This window comes from Haemorhous mexicanus, chromosome 14 (assembly GCF_027477595.1).
Source record: "Haemorhous mexicanus isolate bHaeMex1 chromosome 14, bHaeMex1.pri, whole genome shotgun sequence".
In the NCBI taxonomy this organism is placed as follows: Eukaryota; Metazoa; Chordata; class Aves; order Passeriformes; family Fringillidae; genus Haemorhous; species Haemorhous mexicanus.
The window spans coordinates 3,295,399-3,315,712 of record NC_082354.1 but is presented as its reverse complement, the minus strand read 5'-3'; the positions used below and the strand labels follow the sequence as shown (position 1 = coordinate 3,315,712).

General features: G+C 50.2%; 1 protein-coding gene across 1 annotated transcript in view; it reads left to right on the top strand.

The window, feature by feature from the left end:
- Positions 1-1,311: 1,311 nt before the first annotated feature.
- The window catches only part of NEXMIF (neurite extension and migration factor), a 50,073-nt gene continuing 31,070 nt past the window's right edge, over positions 1,312-20,314 (top strand). The window contains exon 1 of the mRNA XM_059859359.1: positions 1,312-1,442. The gene's annotated coding sequence lies outside the window, so the exon portion shown is untranslated. The remainder of the gene's footprint in view (positions 1,443-20,314) is intronic.

The following is a 20,314-nucleotide window of genomic DNA, read 5'->3' as shown; positions in this document are numbered from 1 at the left end:
GCTTTACTTTCCCTGTTTTGCTAAATAGCAATGAAAAAGCTTCCTTGCTTTGTTCAGGCACCTGGGATTTATCAAAGGCCTCTGGGCAAGTGTTAAATGCTGAGCTGGGTATAAAAAGCGTTATTTAGTGTTATGTTTATACCTCTTCAATGTTAGCATGTATTTTTATATACTCCTTGCGGTGACCTTTGTGTTTTTCCAACCAAGCAGACAATCTCCTTGACTCGGGGGGTTGGTTTTTTCCACTGCCTGCCGTGGCATCTTCCAAGTGATTTTGTAAATATTGCTTTTGTCGGGGTGCTTTCAGTGTTTGGGCCGGGACCCGTGGTGCTGGAGGTGCCAGTTGCATGCAGAGGATGGGAGAGTTGCCACGAGGAAAATAACAGCATGGAAGTCCATTCCTCTCCTTCCTCACCTCCCTTGTTTCCCTCAGCTACAATCAAAGGATATTTTAAGGATCCCAGGCTGCCATGTTCGACGGGCAGTGATTCGGGGGGTACCCAAATCACCTTCAGGAGGCTGCAGAGGAGCAGGGTGTGGGGAGAGGTGCAGGAGTAGATGGGATGGCAGGAATTCAACCCTGGCACCGTGTCAAAGGCAGCGAGCCCTGCTCGGAGCAGCTGCGTTCCCCGGGACTGCGGGAAGCCAAATGGTTTGTTTGTCTGTTTACACGGATATGTGGGGCTGTGTAGGGGAAAACCACTTAGCAGAAATTCTGCTATTAAAGCAGATGGTGGGAGATTAATCTGGTTTTTAGGGGGGTACTTGCTGCTACGATGACCACGTTGTTCATTCCTTCCCGTGCTAGGAGTCCTTCCATCGTTGCAGGGGATGGGGGAATTGTTTCCTGGAGCTCTCTCTCGGCTCCTTCCTCCCTTCCTCCCGAGCTGATGTGGTATTTTGGGAAGCAGAGGAGCGTTTTGTCAGGGTTGTTGTTGCAGTTTCTCTACCCGTGCTCCTTCCACGCTGTCCTCTGCTCCAGCCCTTTCCCGTGGCAGGGCTCCTGTGGCAGTTCCAGCTGCCTCCTGGCCCTCCTGCAGACCAGCAGCAGCCCCTCTGCTGCTGCTCAAATGCTGGTTGTTAGCCTAGATTTCCTTTTTTCCCTTCCATTTTAGAAATTGCTCTTTTTTCCCCCCTGCCGTATCACTGACAGCCGCATTCTCCTTGACAGTTGTGATATTTGTATGTGTGCATAAAAACAGTAGGAAGCATTTATGTAGGTGTCACTAATTTAATTTAATATAATCTGATCTGTATGTATAGGGGAGGACTGCTCTGTGCTGAAAATGCTTCTCTTTATTTTACAGTCTCCATCGTCATCAAATACAACTCCTGTCATTCTCCTCTTCCATTCACCTACCCAAAGACCAAATCTGGAAATAGTAACCAAAAGAGAAGCCCACGTCACACACAGAGCAGGGAAAGGTTGAAATAATTGAAGGGTAAGTGATTTTTTTTTTTTTCACTCTTATTCTGTGTGTAAAGCTACAATAGGAAGTGCAAGACTGTGTAAAGAAGCTGTCAGGCACACACACAGCTGCTCTGTGTGCAAAGTGGAGAAAATGACTGAAATGCTGCTTTGCTGCTCAAAGCAGGGTGAGGAAGTGCCCGGGAGGGGCAGTTTGGAGTGCTGGTGCTGGTTCTGCTCACCCTGGATCCGTGTCTGCTCCTGCCTGGGGGGAAGCAGAGGCTCTGCACAGGTTGGCGTGGCTGTGGCTGGTCTGAAGGAGCTCCCCAGCTGGGAGGGAGCCGGGATATCGGAGTCTCCCGCTGCTGAAGAGCTCTTGTGTCATTTCCTTCTCTCTTCCCCACTTCAAACCCCTCTCAGCTGGGGTGGTGAGCTGTGTGCTCCTGTGGGGCAGGATGTTTTGCCTTGCTGCTGCTCTCTGCAGCCCCTCAGCTCCGGGAGCTTTTCCTGGAGAGCGAGCTGGCGGTGCCTGCGCCGGGATTTTCCGAAGGGAAGCGTTGATGGGGGCTGGAGGAGGCACAAACTGACTGGCAGAGCCAGGAGGCCTCTCCTGGAAATGTTTGCCTCCAGGCTTTCCTTTTGCTGCGAGGGTGGTGGATGAGATAGGAGGAGATAGAAAATCAGCTTTGGTGCAATCCAGAACCCTGGCTGAAGCATTAGTGAGCTCCAAATGATGGGGAGCTCGTTTTCCCACCCCATTCCCAGCTCTGTGCTTGCATATATTGTATTTTATTTCCACATGTGTTCTAGTGTAGATGGACAGGACATGCCTTCGCTTGCATTTGAGAACTTCTCTTTAAACATCTGGGTTTTCTGGTTTATTGCTGTTGTGGGTTTGTTGGTTTTGGGTTTGGTTTTTTTTTTTTTTTTTTACCCCTGCAATGTTTGTTCATGCAAAATTCATATCTGGGAAGGGCATCTTAAATCCCTGCTTCTGAGTCAAAAAGGGAAAGGATGGAAGTGAAAAGAGAGATTGTATCGTTTAAGAAATATGATTCATGAATTAATCCTCGTCTGCTCCACCATCTGTGGCGTGTGTTTCAACACAGAAATCCTGAGCTATATCTCTTTAAAAAGCTTTTTTCTTGCTGATTGCCTGAGTTTGCTGCAGCTCTAACAGGGAATTTGCTTCTTTTTGGGGAGAGAGTGGTGGGATTTATTCACAGCCGGGGTGGGTGCCCCCACCTGTGTCCAAGCTGTAGGTCAGCTGGACTGAGCAGCTGAGGAGGCTGCAGAGCTCTGTTTTGGGAGGTGCATCTCTCTGTGGAATGCCATCAGCCTGGTGTGCAGGCAAAGCTCATGCGTGGCTGGTTTTGCTGTGGAATTGTGGCTGGATCTCTGGAGCAAGAGATGGGCAGCGATGGCAGGAGGTGCAGGAACCTGTCGAGATCCTTCTGAAAAAGAAGTGACTCTTTCTGAAATGGACTGGAGCTCCAGAAAATAAAGCACTGAGGTAGTTCCCATCCTCTGTTTCCTGGTGATGTTTTTGTGATTCCTTTGTAGATGAAGAGAGAGGGGAGGTTTCCCATCTCGGTCCCAAAAAGAAGCTGCCATGCTTTGTGCTTCCAGGAGAAATAGGGGAAGAGGGACCCTGGGAGTTTTGGGGGTGACCTTTTTCTGATTTGTCTCTTTAAATTGTTTCCCATATTTTTTCAGGGAACAACTTTCCTTTTTAAACATATTCCTCAGGTTCCTCTTCCCGAAGCAGGTCAGACCCAGGACGGGTGAGCCCTTTGCATCCTTCCTGGACAGAGTCCCTGAGCAGGACAGTTTCAATCCTGCATCCACCCTCAGGGCCTCTCCTGGATTGCTCCTTTTCCTGGGTATAGGATTTGCCCCATCCCTTTTCTCCCATGCCTCGTGTACAGATAAAAGCTGGAGTGTTTTCCCTGTTGTTCTGGAGGGGGATCTGAGCTGCTGGAGGGGGTGGATGTTGGGTGGCCTTGGCACAGCTCACGGTGGCCTCAGCCCGTGGCTTGGTGATGCTCCCACGTGGCCACAGCCCCTCCTGTGCCAGTGCCACTGGTGTGAGCAGAGCCCTGGCTGGCCCTGCTGGTGCTGATGGATGGAGGTGATGCAGGAGCTGAGTCCCTCAGTGAAATACTGTGGGTTTATTGCCCTCCCATCCATCCTGTTTTCACGCCTCTCTGCCTCCCTGACTCACTGCCATCCAGCCCTGCAGTTCCTGTTTGCTCTGGGAACACCCACTGGACAAGGCTGGAGCAAAGCCCTGATGATTCCCATTGCCTTGGGAGCTTCTTTTCTAATTGAACATCTAAAGCCAGGACAGGAAAGGAAAATGCCTTTTTCAGGAGCAGCAATAAAGTGTTAAAAGGAAGGAGGATGTGGGGGATGCTCTGTCCACGTGCTGAGCCCATCAAGGCTCTTCCATGGTCCCTGAAAAATGTTCTCCCATTCCCTCCGTTGTCACCAGTCCCTTCCTGCCCACTCATCAGGGAACCCTTGGATGTGCAGGTGCTTTGTGACACAAAAAAATCAACTTGGTGAGCACCCAGAATCCCAACACTACCATAAACAGCTGTGTCTGGAGGGAAAAGGGTGTCAGCAGTGCTCCAGCAAATGTTCACCCCAGACTGGAATTGGGCTGAAACACATCCCTGTCCCAGGGACAGCGCCCAGGGAAGGGCTGGAGCTGGGCCAGGGAGGGTTAGCTTGGATCTCAGGGAAAGGTTCTGCCCCCAGAGGGTGCTGGGCACTGCTCAGGCTCCCCAGGGAATGCTCCCAAGGCTGCCAGAGCTGCAGGAGGCTTGGGATACCACTGCAAGGGACTGGATGGGATTGTGTCCTGTGCAGGAGGTGGAGTCAATGGTCTTGTTAGTCCCTTCCAGCCCAGGATCTTCCATGTTTCTGTGGCACACCCCTGCATGGAAAATGCTGCTGTGAATCCAGGCCAGATGGGCTCCTGGCCCTGCCCATCTCACCCACACAGACACAGCTGGGCATTCACACATTTTGCCAATAACTTGCTCATTCCTTGTGTGCCTTTACAGTATTTCACCATTTTGTAAATTTCTTAATTGCCTCCATCATTTTTGTTTGGTGAGAGTTTCTAAGCTCCTTTACCTGCCCCATGCTAGTCTGGGGAGCAGGGATGGTTTCCTGGGGGCTCCCCTGCAAACCTCCACCCCTGTCAGGTGTGTGCTGCTCCCTCCTGTGCCAGCTGATGCTGGTCATCACTTTTCCAGAGTCTCCATAAAATAAAAGTTGTGGGCTTTGTGCCTGGAGAATGTCCTGTGTTTACCAGTGCTGGCATTTTTGGAATACTTTGAGCTCCCACAGAAGCTTTGCAGCTAAAAAAACCCCACCAAAACAACAAGAGGTAAAACAAATTCTGTCAGGAATGGGAAACAGAAGCAGTCCAGGCAGATTCCATTAGCCATGGGTTTTACTTTTTGTTTTAAGCTTTTATTAAAATCAGCAGCTTTTATTTAAAGGAAAAAAAAAATATATATTTATGCTCACCTTTATTTCCAGCACAGAGTGGGGCTGTAAATGAGGGGTCTGCTGGATGCCCCCAGCTCCTCCTCCCTCTGATCACAAAGTGTCCCCTGGCAGGGTGACAGTGCTGGTGGCAGGGGACATGTGACTTTCCTCCAAGGTTTCTTGTGGCCAAAGAAAGGAGAAGCTTTGATTGCCCATCAATTCTTTAGGACCCCAGTGAAACAGCTGCTTGTTTCTCCTAAACAATTCTGCCAAGATGGAAATTGGCTGCTGTCTGTACGGACTTTCTGGATGGGGAAAATTAAGCAGTAATAGCTGGAAAAATAATATGGGCTATGAGATAATGGATGCCTGAGGGATAAAATTAAGCAGTATTTTACAACGAAGGAAGAGGGTTTGGCAATAAATAGTTTGCCTTTGACTTCCTTTTGTTTGCCAGAGGACTGATGGTTGGAAGAGGTTGTCCTGGGCTCTGTTTTCCAAGCAGATGTAGGAAAATAGTGAAGGTGTGGAGGATTTTCAGTCCCTCCCAGGAGGCTGCTGCCAGGCTTGGGTGCAGCTCACCCTGCCAGCACTGTCCATGTGTTGGATGTGACAGGGGTGTGACCCTGGAGCTGCTGTGGGAAATGCCAGCCTTGCAAGGTTTGCCAAACAAAACGGGAACAGGATTGGGTTTAAATGCCATGGGGAGCCCAGAAAGCCCAGGGGGGGCAGGGGCCTGTTCAGCACCCCAGCAGGATGCCAGTGGAGGTGATTCCCACTCTCCCTGGGTGCTGTGCTGTGCAGAAGCCCCTTCCCAGTAATGCCCTGGCAGTGGGGTTTGGTTTTATTCTGCCATCTCTCCACGATGTGCTTTTCTGTAACAGCTCCATCAGCTCCTGGCTGAGGAGGTCATTTGGAAATGCTCTTTGCTCCATTTCAGGGACCTCCTCAGGGCACCACTGTGCCCTTCACTTGTGCCCAGGGAATGTGCCAAGGTGGGCTGGGAAAACACCGTGGTTGTCTGGTGCCAGTGGGAGCATCCTGGGGAGTGCAGGACTCTCTCTGCCCCATCGTGGGCAGGGCTTGTTCCTCCTCCCTTTGCACGAAATGGAAGCACAGTTCAAACAGAGCTGCAGCCCCTAATCCCACCTGCCCAGGGATGGATTCAGGTGCAGCAGGTCAGGATAGGAGGTCTTTAGCCCAGGCCAGCTGCTGAGAGCTTCTAATTTCAGAGATCTCAGGGAAAGCCTCCGTGCCAGTGGGGGGATTTCCTCAGAGTGGATGGGTCTCAGGAGAGCTCGGAGTCCTGGCTGTCCCCAGGAGCTGAGGGGGACTTGGGAATGCTCAGCACCTCTGCAAACGAGGCCAGACTCTCTGGTGCATCCAGAGTGGAATCATTAAGTCTCTGTGCATTGAGGCTCTGGTTTTATTCATGGAGTGTAATGTGATTCATTTGCCCTTTTGCTCTCGTGTTGAGAGGCCATCATCTCGTATGCATCGCTGGCTGCAGGCACAGCTCTGCTTAGTTATTATTTTTAGGGTTTTTGGCTGGGAGGGAACAGATCTTTTCATCGTGTGCAGAGTGGCTGCAGAGCTGAGTGGCCACAAATCTGGTGCTCTCCCAGCCCTGGTGGGGAGCATTTAGCTGAGCTCAGCTCTGCTTCTCCAAACCTCCTGGTGAGGATCCTTTCTCCTGCTCCAGCCCCTCGTGCCAGGGCAGTGCTGGGGCAGGAGGGGCACACTGGGGGAGCAGCATCCTTGGTGTCCTGGTCACACCCCGTGCCCACCAGCTCCTTGCACAGGGGGTTCAGCTCTTTACTGGGGGAGCCCAAACCCCAGGCTTATGGATGTGGCACAGGATCCTGTGGTAGATGTAGGATGGGACCTTGCTCTGCCTGATGAGCTGGTTAGAAATGGGTGAAGGACACTCTGGGTGCTCACTGCTGCAGGTGTCTTAGTGAAGCCAAGGTGGGAAATTATTCCTCCTTGGGGTTAAAATAAGAAAGACACCAAGCAGGGCTAGAGCAAAGGATACAAAAGGACGGACAAAATGCAATTTTTTAAAATGTTAGCATGGGAAGCATCAATTAAGCTGCTAATTCCTAAGGAATATTAATGAGTAAACCAGTTGGAGTCGCTGGCTCTCATAGTGGGACAGGCCCAGAGCGTTTCAGCTCTGCATGCTGGATCTGCACCTGCAAAACAAGTCAGAAATCCCCTCCCAGCTCTGACTGTGGTGGCCAGTCCTTTTTAATCTCAAAGCCCCTACCTCTGTCCTGCTGGCACATTCCAAGTGGTCACCCTGCCTGGCCCAGTGACCATCTCAAGGTCCTCAGGTCACCCTGGGTTTCTGATGCTGCAGGGTCACAGCACGTGTGACAATCAGTGAGATTTCAGAAGCAAAGGGCAGGAGGAGGAGAGTTAGCTCCATGTGTTTCTTTTCTTTTTTACCTTGTCCTCTTCCTCTTTGTTTTTTTATCTCCCCCTGTACACTTCAGAGCCCAAATCCATGCTGGGAAGGACCCACACAAAGCAACATCTGAGGCACAGGCGAGGGGCAGGGCGTGAGCATCGTGCTTAAATTGAGGATTTTCTTACACTTTGTCGATGGGGAGGCATAAAAAAGGGTCAGGTGTGGATAAAGATAAGGGGATAGTGTTTTCAGAAGAGCTTTGGAGCCAGGAGCAGTTTGGGAAGGGGAGGTTTTTGGCCTCCAACGATTTGGGAAGACAAAAGAGGTGGAAGCAGGGAGGTAACAACGCCGACCTTCTCCGCTCTTTGTTTGCAAGAAATGCACAAATTGCTGCTGATATTGCTGAGTGCTTTCCTGCTGCTTTGTGGCTTGATTTGGAGCTGCAGCCCTTCCAAGCCTGGTTCCTGACTTGCAAAAAAAAAACCAAAAAAAACCCCAAAAAAACCCAGAAACCCAAACAAAACAAGCAAACAGAATTGTAATCGTTCCCTCTGTGGTGCCCGCTGGGAGGACCAGGACACCAACACCTTCACCTTGCATCAAGTTTAGATCCTGGCTGGATTTGGTACAGATGAATGCATTTTGGAGAGTTCTAGAAAGGTCAGAAACAGAGAAGAAGCTCTGATAGCAGTGCAGCAACCAGCTGGCTGTGTTGGGTTTCATTTCAGTGCCATAGTAACACCAGGAGCCCTGGTGCCAGTACCGTGCCCACGGCATGCCAGGGTCCCCCTCTTTTTGTCAGGAGGCAAGCCCATAAGAAGGTATTTTCTTCCTGAAGAATTTCTCTGAGGCAGTAATGGGCTTTTTGGAGGGTTTGGTGCTCGTACCCAGAGATGTAAGGTGGGTGATTTACAAGGCACTGTGCAAATGCCAAATTGTTAGGCAGAACTGCTGCTGATTTAGAAGGCAGTTAAAGCTCTGAATGTGCCAAGTGCCAGTAGAGTGTTTCTACAGATGGAATAACTGGAAATATTGGAGAGATTCCAAAGGTTTAATCAAATTCAACCAGGTTTTTTTCCCCTTTTTCTTTTTTTTTTTTTTTTTAACTGCAGAATTCTCTGAGGAATGCGGGTTGAAATAGTAGATTATTCCACTGCCTTCAGTACCGTGGGGGAGATTTTTACAGATGAATATAAAGCAAACACACAAGACTTTGAAGCAAACACATCAGTGGGTCTATAAAGGAGGGCTGGAGCAGCAATGCCCTGAAAAGCTGGACCAGAGTAGGGAACATCTCAGATTTCCTGGCAGGAGGCTCTTTGGAAGCAGAATGATGGGTTTGCAGTCCCTCAGCACAAAGGGAAGTGGCAGCCCCAGTGTCCCTGGTCCAGTTCTGCTGGACCCAGGCAGGTTTTGGTGGCATTCTGGGCATCCTCTCTGTGCTCACAGTGCAGTGCTGGGACATGCATATGTTTCTGCACAGATGCCCACCTTCCTCTAGTCTTGTTGACAGCCTTTCCAAGGCTTCTTATTTAGCCAGACCATATGTGCTTGGGCATGGAGATAGTGGGATGTGGAAAGAGCAGCACATTATCCTTGGGCTGCAAACACCACCAGGAGCAGTTCCCAGCTAACTCTGCTGGTGCAGAGATCCAGAGCTGCTGGTCCTGCATGGCAGGGCACTGGGAGCCATCAGGGGCAATTCCTCCCCTCATCTGTCACAACCAGGGTGCAGAAAGCCATTTCCCTTTGTTCTAGCCCCAAACCAGCTCTCACTGTCCACTCCTTGAACATTCATCCACAGCATGGATGGAGCCCATGGGGGGCAGGGGAAATGGTGTCTCCAGGTGAAGCTTGGCTGCTGAGAACCAAGCTGGGAAGGGGTTGGATATTTTTCCATGGGTTTTCCCTTGCTGGTGCAGGAAATGAAGAGTCCAACCCCATTTCTGGCAGCAGGGTTTTGTTTGGGGTGAGGTGGCAGGGCCAGGGCGTGGCTGTGAGCAGTGGCTGTCCCAGGAGCAATGCTGGCACAGCGCTGGAGCTTTTGCTGGGTTGGGGGCTTTTTTCAGCTGAATTTTTGGGGTTTGCAGGCAGCCTGATTGGATCCATTAATTGTCATTTATTTATCCTTGTAAGAGGAGAAGTTCCCTGCTTTTCCTGGAGTGTTTGGTATTGATCCTCCCTGGAGTTGGGGACTGTCCCTCGGAGGCGCTGCCGTGCTCCCAGCACAGACCCCGTGTGGCTCTGAGCTGTGTTTCTCATGGAATAAATGGCTCCAAAGCCATTAGCCTCAATGCCACAGTCTGCTGCTCCTGCTTTCCTGCCCCCACCTCCACCCTGCCATTGATCCAGCCTGCTCCCTGTTAGCTGCAGCCAGGGCTGCCTCTGCTGCTGCGCACAAATTGCCTTAAAATTGAATTGGTTAAAACCATTTCACAAACATTCCCTCCCCTTCCTGATCCTGGCCACTGTGCCAGCCATTCTTGTGGTTTTACCTGGCCAAAGGGTGGGGCAAGATTCCTGATTTTAGGAGTGTGTTTGTGTGGGTTTTTTTTTAAAGTCAGCGTAAAAATTAAAGCTGATGTGGTTACTGGAATCAGGTCCCTGAGGAAGCTGTTTATGGATCTGTGTCCTTGGTGGTGTGTCCTGCTCAAAGACTGTCCTGGTGTGCCCCAGCTCCTCTTGGCTTTGCAGGGATTGGGATTCTCCCTGTGCCATGTGCAACCAGCCCCTCTGAGATGAGAGCTCTGTGCTTGTGCTGGGCAGGGCTGTGGCAGCCTGGAGGCACCAGGATCATTGTTTTCCTGCTGATGTGGCTGTGATCTGGCCAGAGGCAGTTGGGAGATTGGAGTTGTGATATTTTGGAGGTGTTTAACTGCTGTAACACCCTGGGGTACAGCAAGTCCACAGCAGGGTGGTGATGATGCCTGGGATTTTGGAGCACATCCCTCCAAAGCACCGGGGGGTTGCAGGGAGGAGGTCAGCCCCTGCTCACCTCCCTGGAGCTGAGATCTGCTCACCTGCAGAGGTGTAGATGTCTCTGCCTGGGGCTGCAGGAGTGCTCTGAACCAGTGACACAGGAACTCTGTGTCAGACACATCCAAGCACAGCTGTGCTGATGCCAAAAAGCTTTTGTGAGGACTGTGGAAAGAAGGCTTGGAAATAAGAAATGGCTTTGCAGGTAAGTTTAAGTGTCACTCCAAAAGGGTGTGTTTGTACAAAAGGTGGCAGAGTGCTCCCAGCAGCTGGAGGTGTCCCATTGTCCCTCGTTCACCACGCATCCCTCCAAACTCCTCCTCACACCAGACACTCTCACAAGAGCCCTTCTGCAGCAGTGTTTATCTCAAGTGCTGCTAAATCAGGATCCATCGATCTTGTCACAAGATCATCTGCACCCAGTGGAAGCTCTGAGGGTGGGAAAGTGACACGAGCTGCTCTAGGCTTGCTCTTGGTGCTGCTGGGAGGCTGGGTCAGGGTGGGACTGCTTGGATCTTCCTTGTGGGCTGTGACCCATCCCAGAGCATCCCCAGCGTGGAGGGCCCAGCCCAAGGTGATCCTCTGATACAGGGGTCTCCTCCAGGCAGGTCTCATAAGCTCTTGGAGATCTCTATCACACCTGAGGTAGCTCAGCCACCTCAGATGGCATAAAATCAGCAGGATGGCTTCTGTGGTACTGTTGGAAACAGAAAAGTTTTAATAAAAGGCAAAATAACAAAACTCTTTACAGAGAAAAACCGAGCCAGGTGCAAGAGGTTCTTGCTCCTGGTAAAACACCTCACAACAGCCATTAGTTCCTTTGTTCTCTTCTTTTTCTGGTGAATTGCTCAGGTGGGACTTCCTGGTTCCTGTCCAGTTGCCCGTCTTTAAGTTGGAGGTGAAGTCCCCCAGGTCCTATGAGGTGTCTTTTTATCCAATTGAGGAGAGAAACTTCTGGGCTTCTTTCCTTTTCAAAGAGACAAAGGAGAGTTTTGTCACTCTGTTGACAAGGGGCTCATCCCTACAATCATCTGTCTCCAGGAGGTGGCAGGACCCAGCTGAGTCTCAGTCTTCTGGCACCCTCCTAGCCAGTTTGCAGATCCTTGTGGGAACCTGCCTGAATTCAGCCTTCTCCTGGGCTTCCTCCTTGCTGCCCTTGCCCAGGGCTCTTGGTCCTGCAGTCTCTGGAGCAGCCCTTGCACATCCTGCAGAACATCCTGGCAGAACATCCTGCACAACATCCTTCCCAACACTTGAGAGTTTCCTTTTGTGTTACACTGAAAGCTGTTTGGGCAAGCTCCCGCAGGAATATTCCCCATGCCTAGAGATCTCCCTAAACTCTCCTGGCCCTGTCTGCAGGAGGTGGTGGTGTGGAAGGGCAGCAGGCACGTCTGGCCCTGTGAGCCCTCCTTGTGCCCTCGCCCTGTGACCCCTCCAGCCTCGTCCCTCGATGGCAGATGTGCTGCTGCTGCACCCAGTCTGTTTTTCTGTCTCATGGCATCTGCACAGGCTTCTTCTTTGGCTGTTTCACATGTATGAATGACTGTAAGAAATCAGTGTGGGTAATGTGGTGAGGCCCTGGCCCAGAGCAGCTGTGGCTGCCCCTGGATCCCTGGCAGTGTCCCAGGCCAGGCTGGACAGGGCTTGGAGCAGCCTGGGACAGTCAAAGCTGTCCCTGCCCATGGCAGGGGGATGGAATGAGATGTTCTCTAAGGTTCCTGCCAACCCACGCCACTCTGTAAGCCTTACTGACAGCCCTGAAGCTCACCCAGAGAACCCAACACCGGTGGTGCAAATTTATTTGCACATTTTAGTTGAGACAGGGCCACCTTCAAGTGCAGACAGCAATTTCAGTTTCTGTACTGTTGTCATTCCTGTTGTCCTGTCAGGCAGGAGGTGGCTGTGCTGTCAGGCTCAAAGCAGGCTCAGCAATGAACCCTGTCAGGAAATCCTTGGTGTACTCCTGCTCTGGGGCCAGGCTGGAGCTGGAGGTGAGGTGCTGCTGCCAACATGTTGTAGTCCCAGACCCTTTTCTCATCCTCAGACTCCTCCTTTACATCTGTTTTGAAATGTTGTTACCCCTGGAGCCTGATTCCCTCTGTTCTCCCAAGGAAAAGGAAATTTGCCTGGACAATGTTCTGTGTCCGTGTTTTACAGCACTGACCTCGTGTGCCACAGCCAGGTGCCACCCCAGATCTGCTGAGGTTGGATTGGCTGTGTCATCCTGCCCTTGCTGGAGAGGACAGGACAGGACTGGGGGTGACACGAGGTACAGCCTAAAGCCCCTCACCTGTGGGGCCTCTGAACTCAGGCAAACTGAGTGAGGTTTTCAAAGGAGAGAGGTGGAATCGCACCCCAAAATGAGATTACAAACCAGAATCTCCTCTTCTGGGACAAGTGCCCCAAAGAACAATGTACTGAGGCTCTCTCCAGATGGAACAGAACATTTCTTTCCAAGAAGACAGAGAGAACATGAACTGTCTCTTCCACTCAGTAGGGATTTTTTTGTCAGCTCCTGGTGGTTGTTCCCCTGCCTTGGAGCTGACAGGGAGGCACTGGGATGTCCCTGGAGCCATCACCCACCTGGGAGCTGCTTCTGCTCTTCCCTCCTTCCCTTCCCAGGGCTCATCCTGTGGCTCTTGGCCAGACATGGAATTTAGTATTCAGGAAGTTGGGAAGTTTGACTGTCCTTGCTGTAATTAGTTCCTTAAGCACAGGGGAGCTCAGATCACAGTTCAAATGGCTGTAATTTGAGTGAGCTTGAGACAATAGGAGAGGATTAAGTAGCAAAATTGTGTCTATTACTTTGGCCAAAAAAAAAGGAAAAACTATTCAATTTGAGTAGAATATATAATTTTCTGAGCATGAGGGTTAGGTATTAATGTGGGCTTGGCAGAGTTCATCATTTGTAAGACTGCACTGAGAGTTCTTCACGTGCTGAGATCTGAGATCAAGGCTGGAAGTCAAGCACAACTTTCTGCAAATTCTCCTCTGAACAAATAATTGGCCTCAACAAAGAGGTGACTGGGGAAGATTTAATTGCTTATTTTTGTAGGAGGTCCTCCTAAATGGTCTTCTGGTCCTAAACTCTGTGGATATCTATACAATTTTGGAGGTGGCTTTTCTCAGAGGGGCCCTGCAAGTGTCAGTCTCCCTTTTCCAGGCTGACAGCTGCCCTGAAGGGGATCCATCTCCATGGGCATGGTAGAAACACAAAAGCCCAAACACCCTGGGGATTCAAAATAATGCAGCCTGGAGTGGAAGCCTGGCTTTTCCCTGTCTCTGTTGGCAGCAGGTGTTGGAATCCAGGTGTTCTGGGAGTCCTGAGTGGTGTTTTCATGCATTGTGCAAGGCATGGCTGAGGGACAAAATCATCCTTTGTCCATCTAGAATGGGTAAATGGTGTATTTTATTTTATTTTTTTTTCTTTTTTTAATCCTGTGTGCCTGCATCTGTTCTGATAGGGGAAAAACACAATGCTAATTGGAACATTGGAAGGGGTTTGGAATGAGTGAGAACAAATATTACCAGGCTGAGAAATTTAAAGGGAATTTAGTCAAAATATCTGAGTTTAAGGACTTCCAGGAGTGGTTTTGGTTGGCTTAAACTTGAGCATGGTGAGAAGAAGAGGCCTTTGGTGGCTGATTCCTGCATTAGCTGAACTCGCAGGGCAGTGTGGGAGCATGGCTTGGGTCATGGAATTATTTTGGTTGGAAAAGCTCTTTAAGATCTTTGAGTCCAGCCATTCCTCCAGCACTGCCAAGGCCACCTCTGACCCATGTCCCCAAGTGCCACATCCACACGGCTGTGAATCCCTCCAGGGCTGGGCACTCCACCACTGCCCTGGGCAGCTGTGCCCAGCTATGCCAGGGCTGGGCAGCCCTTTGGGGGCAGAAATTTTCCCTGTTATCCAACCTAAATCTCCCCTGGCACACCTTGAGGGCAGGGATGTCCTGCTACTGCTTTTATTTTCCTGTAAAAAATCAGGTTTAGCATTGCACAGATACTGCAGGAAAACCACCCAGTTTTGTCCTTTCTTGGTGTCCCACTGTGGTCTGTGACCTGTGGGGGTTCAGAAGGTGTTGGATCAGCAGATCCCTGCTGGAGCCAGGTCCTTCCCAAGCCAGCCAGGATTCCAGGGAGCATTAAATAGGGCTCTTTATGCTGCAGGTATTCATGCTGCACTGGGGATTGTGCTGAGGTACCAGGCAGCTGTGGCTGCATTTTCTGCATGGATAAAGAGGTTCCTGCACAGGCATACTTAGGATTTCTAAAGCTTTTGGCTGAGAATTTGCTGTGCAGGGCAGAGGGACACAGAGACAGGCTAATGCTGCCTCCAGTCTCCTTTGAAGCCTGGGCAGAGGTCATGTTTACTGGTGTTTTTTGAATTTTGGCTTATTTCTTCAGGTCTGCCTCTTTTTTTTTTCCCCTTTAACCTGAAGGCTTGTCCTTGCTTGGTTCTCCTGCTGGCCACCTTTAAATCAACCAGGGAACAATGCTTTGGCTTCACCAGCATTTCATTTATTCCTCCTGCGGTGGCTTCTTTGCTTGAAGCCTGTCAGTAGGCAAGGGGTTAAACAGCATCCTTGTGGTTCTTCCAGTTACCCCATCAGGACTGTTTAAAAATTAGCTTCTCCCCACTTACTGCACTATAATTAGGATCCAGGAGTTGTGGGGAATGATTTCACAAAGTGACTTGGTGTACTCGCCCGTGCACCCCAGGGAGCCAGGCAATTATGCATACATAATTCCACTCTTTGAATATTTTCTCTTTCTCTGCATAATTTCTCTCTATTCATCTTTCCAGTGTCCTTCTGAGATAAACTTAGAAGTCTCAGCTTTCAGAATTTAAAAAAAGCTCCTGTGCCTGCATGTGCACTATTTGCATTTGAGCCAGCAGCCCTTCTGGGGGCTGTGGCAGAGGGGAGAGGAGGGCAAGGACCTGGGCAGGGAGGCAGGAGAATCCCTCCAGTGCTTCAGGGCAAGGGTCAGACACAGGCTGGCAGTCACAGAATGGAATCACAGAATTGTTCAGGGTGGAAAAGCCCTCTCAGACCCAGTCCAGCCACTCCCCCAGCACTGCCAAGGCCACCGCTGACCCCAGGTGTCCCCAAGAAATCCACATGCAATCCCTCCAGGGATGGGGACTCCTCCACTGCCCTGGGCAGCTGTGCTAGGGCTGGGCAAACCTTTGGGCAAAGAAATCTCTCCTCAAATCCAATCCAAACCTCAACAAAAGGTTGATGGCTTTGAGTAACATGACCTAGTGAAAGATGCCCCTGCTCACAGCTGGGCCTTTGGGGGGGATGATTTCTGGCAGGTTCCCTCCAGGGGTATTTTGGAGCTGCCCCTTTCAGGGGTGTGTTTTGGTCTCATGCCCTGTGTGTGCTGCTCTCAGGGAGTTCATTGCAGCCTGGCAGGGAAGCACAAGGGACTGCAGCATCTTTCCTCTGCTCCAGTCAGTTTATCTCTATAAACTTGCTGCTGACATGATGCAATTTCTCCTGGTTGCAGTGTAGCTGTAGAGCAGCAAAGTTGTGATAAAAGACAACTTGTTGAAGGGATTCTTTGTCACACTCACCATTCATCTACAATTCCCTTTTTTCCCTGGACAGGAGTGTGGTGGTGCTTTGCAATTATCCCTGCATTTGATGCCTGTTCCTTCTTCCCCCCCCCCCGCCACCTTTCTCCCTGATTCAAGTTCCCAATTCATTCTCTCTTCCTTTTAGCTTCTTCTCCCTTTTTTTTCTGTTTTATCCACCACCTTCTTAAGGCACTGGAGCTGTAAGTGCTTCACTGTGGTCTGAGGAAAAGCTGCTGTTCTACTTCCCAAAGAAAGCTCATTGTGTAGTGCCCTGAAAAATGGTTTAAACAACACAAGGGAATAAAGGCACCACATTGCTCTGGAAGTTTTTCTTTCCTTTTCCTTTTTTATTTTTTATTTTTTAAGGAATAATACATAAGCTGCTTGGAGAGGGCAGAAATGTCTCCTGCTTCTCTCTGGTCGTGCCTGTCAGGCTGTGAAATTCTAAGGGCACCTGTGTTTGTACATGGGAGCTTGAAAGCTGGACAGCCCACCTCCAAACCTTTGCTGTTCTCGGCATTATCCTCATAAGCCAAACCAAAAAAAATCCTCAGATTGTTCCCAAACAGCACAGAATCAAAGCTTACAAGGCAGTGGTGTAATTGCTTGCTTTCCTTTTTGGTGCTAGTTTATTGCCATCTTATGTAAGACACTCCAGCCCGTTCAAAGGGGCTTTTCAGCAGTGAGAGCTCAGTGATTCCACTCTCAGCAGAGTTACTGGAGGCTGGCAGCTGGACAGGGATGGGTTTGGATCCTGGCTCCAGTGCTGCAAGTGGGCAGAGGCCCTGGATGTGCCAGAGCCAGCCCTGCTGGACCCAGCCCTGCTGGATCCCTCTCAGCCCCCCAGCCCCTGGGAGCTGCTGGGCCCACCTGCAGCACCTCACCCCTGGTACATCCATCCCTTCCTGGCCAGAAAGGCTTTCAGGCACCATTTCAGATTTATTTAGTCAGTTAGGTATGTGTGTGGGGCTTTTAAAATTAAAATTATTTAAAATGTTATATTATACATATATTTATAGATTTAATATTTTATATATATATATCTATGTATTTTATATACACAGTATATATCTGTTGCATATTTATTTCTATTATGTATTTAGAAGTTGCATAAAGTTAATGACACCTCTAATGGGGTAATTATTATCGTGACTGATAGTATTGCCATTATCATCATCATCATCATCATCCCTATTCTCTTCCCTCCTCAGCATTGCCATAATCACCCCCATTCCTGGTGTTTCCCTGCTGGCAGCACCTCCCCCAGATGTGCTGCTGGGCCCTGGGGTGGTGAGGAGTGCTCCCTGTCTGTCCCAGGGTCAGGAGTGCAGGGCAGTGCTGCCTCCTGGTTTAACACCAGGATCTTTATCCACAGGGATTGCCCTGTGAGCCTTGTCCTTTGCCCAGCCCATGGTGGAAAGAGGGAATTTTGAGGTGGGATTTTGTCAGCTCTTCCCATCTCTGCTCAGCGTGGCCACTGTGGCATCACACTGTTTAAATAAAAGGAATTTTAAATTCAGTTCTCTTTTCACCACTGATGGATGTGGACAGTGAACATCCACTGCTCCCACTTCCACATTTGGTTACTTTTCCAGGGATTTCTTTCCCCATTTATACAGGTGGGGGAGCTGGGAAGGGGCTCATCAGGGAGGACCTTGTGGCTCTGCACAGCTCCTGCCAGGAGGGGACAGCCAGGGGGGTTTGGGATCTTATCCCAGGGAACAGGGACAGGAGCAGAGGGAACGGCCCCAGGCTGGGCCAGGGGAGGTGTAGATTGGGTGTTGAGGAAAATTTCTCCATGGAAAAGGCTGTCCAGACCTGGCCTGAGCTGTCCAGGGCAGGGGTGGAATCATTGTCCCTGAGGGGATCTGAAAGCTGTGTAGATGTGGCACTTGGGGACACGGGGTGATGGTGGCCTTGGCAGTGCTGTGGCAATGGTGGAACTCAAAGATCTTGGAGGGTTTTTCCTTCCTAAGCAATTCCATGATTCTCTGGTTTTATGGCTTCAACCAATGATGCAAATTTGGTGCAGCTTAAACACAGAAGAGACGAGTTCAAACAAAATAGCTCTTTAATTGAAGCTAATAAAGAGGAAATGTTTCTTTTGCTCATATCTGTGTTGTGCTGTTCTTAAGCCTTAAGCTGCACCTAAATCTACTTGTGTTTCCATGTGAACATTTATTCCTATTTTTGTTTGTGCTCTGCTTCCCCAGAACACAGGCAGGGTGCAAGGGTAGGAATGTTCCTGCCTAGCAAAGCCACCTTTGTGGAGTGAAATGCAAATGTTGTTTCGTTTCCAGTAGTGCTGCAGCCAGTGGTGATTATTTTAGAGTAACACCAGAATGGAAAGTCACCCTTGGTCCATGCAGTGTGTGAGTGTTGGCTTTAAAGACAGCAGCAGAAAACTGGGAAGTGATGGAGAGTTTGTGGCTTGGTAGGGGGGAAATCCAAGGTGGATTTACTGCAGTCTCAGCCAGCTCTGTCACCAGCCCATGGAAGCAGGTGACAGACACTGCCCAGGAGCCACAGAGTTGTTGTTATCATCCAAACTGCACAGAGATACCATGAGCTGAATTTCTGGGATTCAGTTTCTGTGATTTCTCCTGCTTCTCACCACGGATTCTCCAGCAGGACTCTGGGAATGCTCAGCTTTGTGGAGTTGAGACAGGCTGAAAAATCATTTTAAAAAAACAGGCCCAAGCAGATGGAGTTGTGAAGCCAGCCACAGCATCCATGGACTCATCATCACCTGAGGGGTTTGGAGACCCGAGGGGAAGCTCCACCTTTGGCAGAGGAGGTGCTGGGGACACAGGGACCGTGTCCAGGCTGGTGACACACGTGTGGCTCACGTACCCGAGCTGCTCTGGCCAGGCTTGCCCAGAGTTGCCAATCTGGAGTCCACAGGGTTCTCTGGAAGCTGCATCTTGGCAAGCAGGGGCTGGTGACAGATGCTCACTCTTTGTTTTTCCCGGGATAAACATGGCCAGGCTTTTGGAGGTTGTTATTATTAGCACTGGTGTTCCAGGCTTTTCAGGACACTGTGCCTCTGCCACGCCTCCTCTCCTGGGACAAGGAGGACATGGAGGGGCTGCAGAGGAGGGAATAGAGCTGGGAAGGGGCTCAGCCTGGAGAAAAGGGGGATCAGGGAAGACCTTGTGGCTCTGCACAGCTCCTGCCAGGAGGGGACAGCCAGGGATTTTGGGATCTTATCCCAGGGAACAGGGACAGGAGGAGAGGGAACGGCTTCAGGCTGGGCCAGGGGAGGCTCAGGGTGGATATTGAGAAAAATGTCTTCACTGGGAGAGTGGTTAATCATTGTAACAGGCTGCCCAGGGCAGTGATGGAGTCCCCATCCCTGGAAGTGTCCAAAAACTGGCTGTTTGTGGCACTTTGTGGTATTCTTTATTTGTCGTGGTGGTGTACAGGTGAGGGCTGCACTTGGTGGTCTTGGAGGCCATTTTCCAACCTTGATGATCCTGTGGTTCTCCTCTGGTTTCTCCACTGGTTCAACCCTAGACTCCAGACTGCCAGCTCTTGGGCTGCCTTCAAAGCCCTGCTCCTCCTGCTTTTTCCCAGTGGCACAGATTCCCAGGGGCTTGTGAGGTGTTTAAACATTTTCAGTGACAGTGCTGTCACCCACGGGAGACACAGCATTCCAGCTCTTCCTGCACAGCCTACCTGGCAGAGGGAAAGCCTCTTCCAGCCCTCCTGCAGACACAGCCTGCCTGCATGCAGCCACAGGGGCTGTGTGTGGCAGGAGCACTTTTGCACTTTGTGCTTTCATCATCTGGACTTGCCCGAGCTATTTCTGCATCTGGCAGTCAGTGGGAGGCAGGAGCACCACGTTTGTTTCCTCACCTTGTTTGCTTCCCTTGGAACTCACACAGGATTTAGATGGAGCCTCTCCCTTTGCCTGTCCAGGTGTTTCTCTTGGTGGTACTTGTTCCTGTGATATTTTCTGAAAAATCCCTTTGCCAGGATTTCTTCTCCTGGGAAGGTGAGAAGCTTCAGCTTCTCCATGTTTTGCTGCTCTGGAATGTGATCTGGAGAGTGTTTATCCAAACGTGTGAATTGTTTTTAATTCATGACCAATCACCATCAGCCGTGTCAGACTCTGAGGAGTCAGTCATGAACTTTCATTGTCATTCTTGTTCAGCCTCCTGATGTATCCTTGCTCTTTCTTTAGTATAGTTTTAGTATAGCATTCTTTAATATCATATCATAATAAATCAGCCTTCTGAGGACATGGAGTCAAATTCTCATCTCTCACCTCATCCTGGGGACCCTCACAAACACCACAGTTACTCTCCTCCTCCTCCTCCTCCTCCTCCTCCTCCTCCTCACGTTTCCTGTGTTGCAGCCCCTGTTGTGCTCTGCACAAGTCAGAGTGTGACATTTTCCCTGCAGGGCTGGAATGGCTCCTCTGGGG